The sequence below is a fragment of the Plecotus auritus genome (assembly GCF_963455305.1).
Source record: "Plecotus auritus genome assembly, chromosome: 8".
Taxonomy (NCBI): domain Eukaryota; kingdom Metazoa; phylum Chordata; class Mammalia; order Chiroptera; family Vespertilionidae; genus Plecotus; species Plecotus auritus.
The window spans coordinates 54,222,173-54,226,586 of record NC_137782.1 but is presented as its reverse complement, the minus strand read 5'-3'; the positions used below and the strand labels follow the sequence as shown (position 1 = coordinate 54,226,586).

Here is a 4,414-nt window from a genome sequence, read left to right as displayed (position 1 = left end):
AAAAAAGTGTTTGTACGTAGCAGCTAGTTTTGATGCCACCTGGTTTTGTTAGGCTAGCCTTCACACAAAAAGCATGCATATACAGCCACGACTCACACATCTGTTTTGAAGTTGATTGAGAACTGCTGCTTATTCAAGTCACAGATGCCCCCATGTTACGCAAGGAGACAGCATGTCCACCATGAGAAAAGGAAAATAAATGATGAAACAAATGCAGCAAATATAGGCAGTTGGCATTCAGAACAGGCCAAAAAGCTAACACTCGTAATTGCCATTATAAAGGTTTTTCTTTCTTAAAAAAAAAATGTCTTTCTTTGCATATTTTATTTTATTTTTTTTCTTTGCATATTTTAAAATGTAATGGTCCTAGAGAATCATGAAGTGCCTTTTCGTTTTTGCTGCTGACCTCTGGTGACCGACCACTCGTTGTTTTTGGCATTGCTGGTAGTAAGTATAAAGTCTTTTGTTTTCATCTAAAAGCTTTTTATGTTCCTGTACCAGACGAGATGCATTTTGCTGGTTCTTTTCATTCTGGTCCAGTTCTGCAACTAGTTCTTGCTTTCTCTGTAATAATAATGCAATTTCTGTTTGAACTTTCATATATTCTTGTGCCATTTTACAATGCTGTTCCAGCACTGCCATAGATTCTTTGGAGTTTGGGCATGGTGCTAGAGGCTAGTGATCCAGTGTAAGATAAGCCATTCGGATGAAGTTATCTGATCCATTGGTATCTGTGGAATCATCAGGAGTCCATGGATGACTTCAAGCTGACTTTTCTGAGGTTGGATCTGAGGTAGTAGTGATCATTCTATGCTAGGACTGGATGACCTACTGCTAAGCTGACGAGGTTCTGTTCCAGTAATAATCAAGTCTTGAATGGATCTGCATCTTGGCTGTATGTTGCCTGATAGGATGATCTCAGGGACATCCAGAATGTTGCCAAATGAAGCAGTTTTATGATGGCCCCGTTTAGGCTTGGAACAGGCTGTGGTTGCAGCAATCCTGGCTTCTATTTCAGACACTCATCCTCTTGCCCTTGGAGGTTGGGGACAAGCTCTCTACACTGTTCCCATGGGAAGCTAAACGGCCAGATTCACTCTGTTGCTTTGCCTGATTTTTCAATAATTTTTATTCTAAGCGTTTAATAGTATCATTTGTGGAAGGAACTTGCTCCACATTAGTGTCACTTTTATTACTGGTATTTGTAGAAGCAATGTCCGTGAATGAGCCTGTACTGGTGGCCGAGTTGCTCTGTCCCTCATCAGAGTACATACGGGGATAATGCAGGGGCTCATCTGCTCCTGCAAAGTACTGCATCAAGTGAGCCATTATTTTCACAATCTCCTCCACTGAAGGGCATAGAGAAGGATCTTTAGACCAACAGCGAGTCATCAGGCTCTCAACAGGCTTAGGTAAATTTTTGATCAGTGGTGGTCGAGTACCGTTGGGAACAGCCCACATGCTAACGGAAAGCTGGGCCATCAATCTCATCAAAGGGTTTCTGACACATTATCACTTCGCAAAGGATAATACCCCAGCTGAAGACGTCCCCTTTTTTATTGTAATTGCTACCTTCAAAGGCTTCAGGTGCCATCCAGGCAGCACTCCCCTTGTTATTGATCATGTGTGTCTGAATGTCACAGGCTGTACCAAAATCACAGATTTTTAAAACTGTCCCCCCTGCGACCAGCAGCAAGTTTGGTGGTTTCAGGTCCCTGTGAATGAGAGCTTTGGGCTGTGAAGATAAGCCACTCCTTGGGAACACTGTAAACACCAACTCATGGCATGAGCAGCAGTGTAATATGGCAATGGTTCAGCACCAGGAAGCACATTATATAAAGAGCCCCCTTCAGCATATTCCAGCACAAGACACACTGGATTCAAACAGGCTCCATAGAGCTTTACAATATTTGGATGGTTCACACGGGATAATTGCCGAAGCTCTACAATAAAAGCTTTCCTCTCAAACTCACTTTCTATTTGTTTAATAGCAACATCTTTTGCTCTCCACTTAGCTTTGCAAACTACTCCAAAGGCTCCTCTTGCAACAACCTCTTCCACCTCGATCTCCTTATAGTCAATTTCTTCAAAGTTGAGGACTTGGGAGGGGGTTTCCGATCATGTCACTGGCCGAAGAGGAGAAGGAGGAGGAAGTGGGGGAGACTGTAGACATGATCTCTCAAGGAGCACGAGGTGGGGGGGTGGGGAGGAAGACCCGAGCCTACCTGCTGGAAGCTACCCATTGGTTACACTATCAGGAGAGTGTAAACAAGGGACCCAGAAGGCTGATGGACCTTGAACTTTGGCAAGGGCCAAAGCTATGCACTGATTGTTTAGTTGAGGACAATGGTGGCTCAAGCAATTTCCTGACCTAAGAGTCTCAAAGTAAATCTTTACTAATATTTACTGACCTTTAAGATAGTCTGTCTGCTACTGGAATTGCCTGCCTGACTAAGGGCAATATGTCTATCTAAAATTGAAAAAAAAAGCTGGCCTGGGCACCAGTGAAGCCCTTCCACTAGAGTTGGGCTCTCCACCTGGACCCCTATTTCCAAATTCATATTTCTTGTCTAGTTTCTTCATCTGTGCGCAGCCCGTCTCCAGGTCCTGAACCCAAGCCACAGTGGCTATCACATATTTCACACCAACCCGCCTCCAGATGGTCCTTCATCCTGGAGCCACGGCAATCTGTGGAGGGGACAGGGGCAGCAGTCACAACCGAGTCTCTGCTCCAGCTCTGTTATCAGTTATCTTTTAATGCAAAATAAACATATCCAGTGGCTTAAAACAGCAGCCATTTAATTATTTCTCAAGACTATGTTGTCTGGGCTCCACTGGGTTTCTCTTTTTCTTCACATACCATTGACCAGCACTGGAGTCCTCTCAGGGCCCTCTGGGGCTGGACTCTCAAGGTAGGTCCCTCACATGAGTGCTCATTGGTGCTGGCTGTTGACTGCTCATTGGTGCTTGCTTCTTCCCCTGTGGCTTCTCTCGGGGACCTGGCTTTGTCATAACATGATGACTATATTCCTGGCTTTGTCATAACATGATGACTATATTCTGTAAATGGAAGGTGCCCGTCTTCTAAAGGCCAGAGCTGAGAAGGTCACTTCCACTGCATCCCATTGGTACCCAATTACAAGGAAGGGCTCTTTAAAGGGGAGGTGAAATCAACTCTACCTCTCAACCTGGGAGTAGCACATATTTACAAGTAAGAAAGGAATTGATGGTGGCTATTTTTAGAGACTACCTACCATAGACTCCAGTAGAACCCTCAGTTTCCTATTATCTGCTATTTGGCTCTACTCAAAACCTTGGTGGCACTGCTGTTATTTATGGAAACTGATGGGTTAGACTGACCATTCTTCTATGGCGGAAGTTAGTAAATCAGAATCTGTGAAGCTTCTGCATATGTAAGCAAAGTTTTGTACAGCTGCGATTTTTATTTGGGAGAAAAAAGCAGTAGTGCTTAGCAGTAAGTTATTTAGGCTCATGAGTCTCATACTTTCCTTTAAATCTAGGCTCTGCCATTTAGTTATGTCATTTTGGATGGCTTATTTAACCTTGCTAAGCTCAGTTATGAAATTAACATGTATTTCATAGGTTGTTGTGAGGTGTAAATGATGAGCTCTTCACGCAGGGCATGTCACATAGTAAGGGCTCCGTAAATATTGGATTATTGTTATCAGGGTTATTCTAAATAGCTCAGTGAGTACCCAAAGGAGTGAAACTCGGGCCTTAAATTCTTTGAGCTCATATGTAATATTACATGAGTTCATCAGAAATCTACATTCTCGGACTAAATTACTGAAGTCTGACTTTACTTTAAAGTACTTCCTTTACTTTTTTTTTTTATTCTCACGTGAAGATATGTTTTTTATTGATTTTATAGAGAGAGAACGAGAGAGAGAGAGAGAGAGATTGATGTGTGAGAGAAACATCGATTGGTTGCCTCCCATACATGCCCCGACTGTGGATTAAATCCACAACCTGGGTGTGTGCCCTGACCAGGAATCAAACCTATAATCTTTTGGCACAGGGGATGACACTCCAACCAACTGCCACTCGGCCAATGTGGCTCAGTCGTCTATTAATCCATTTCTTTTCTAAGTCTATTAAACACCTCACAGAGTGCCCATTCACTTAATCTGGCAACAGCTTCCAAGTAGAACCAATATTTACAGTATACATTATTAATTGCAGATAAATACTATATCTAGTGGGCTTCGTAAGTTTGTCTTGTTTATTGTACAAGAACAATCCTAATTGACAAAATATGTGGTATGTTCACAGATATTAAATAGGGATCCACTCCACATGTAATGTGAACAACAGATCCTAAAATCAGAGGCAGGAGAGTTAAGGACTTCAGTTACAATGAAATGAAAACTCATGGCTTCATGCTCATATTCTA

General features: G+C 42.6%; 1 pseudogene across 1 annotated transcript; it reads right to left on the bottom strand.

Annotated features, from left to right (window-relative positions):
* Positions 1-374: 374 nt before the first annotated feature.
* Positions 375-2,173, bottom strand: LOC308256193 (mitogen-activated protein kinase kinase kinase 7-like; annotated as a pseudogene). The gene has a single exon. The product of its transcript is annotated as a mitogen-activated protein kinase kinase kinase 7-like (transcript).
* Between the last annotated feature and the right edge of the window lie 2,241 nt (positions 2,174-4,414).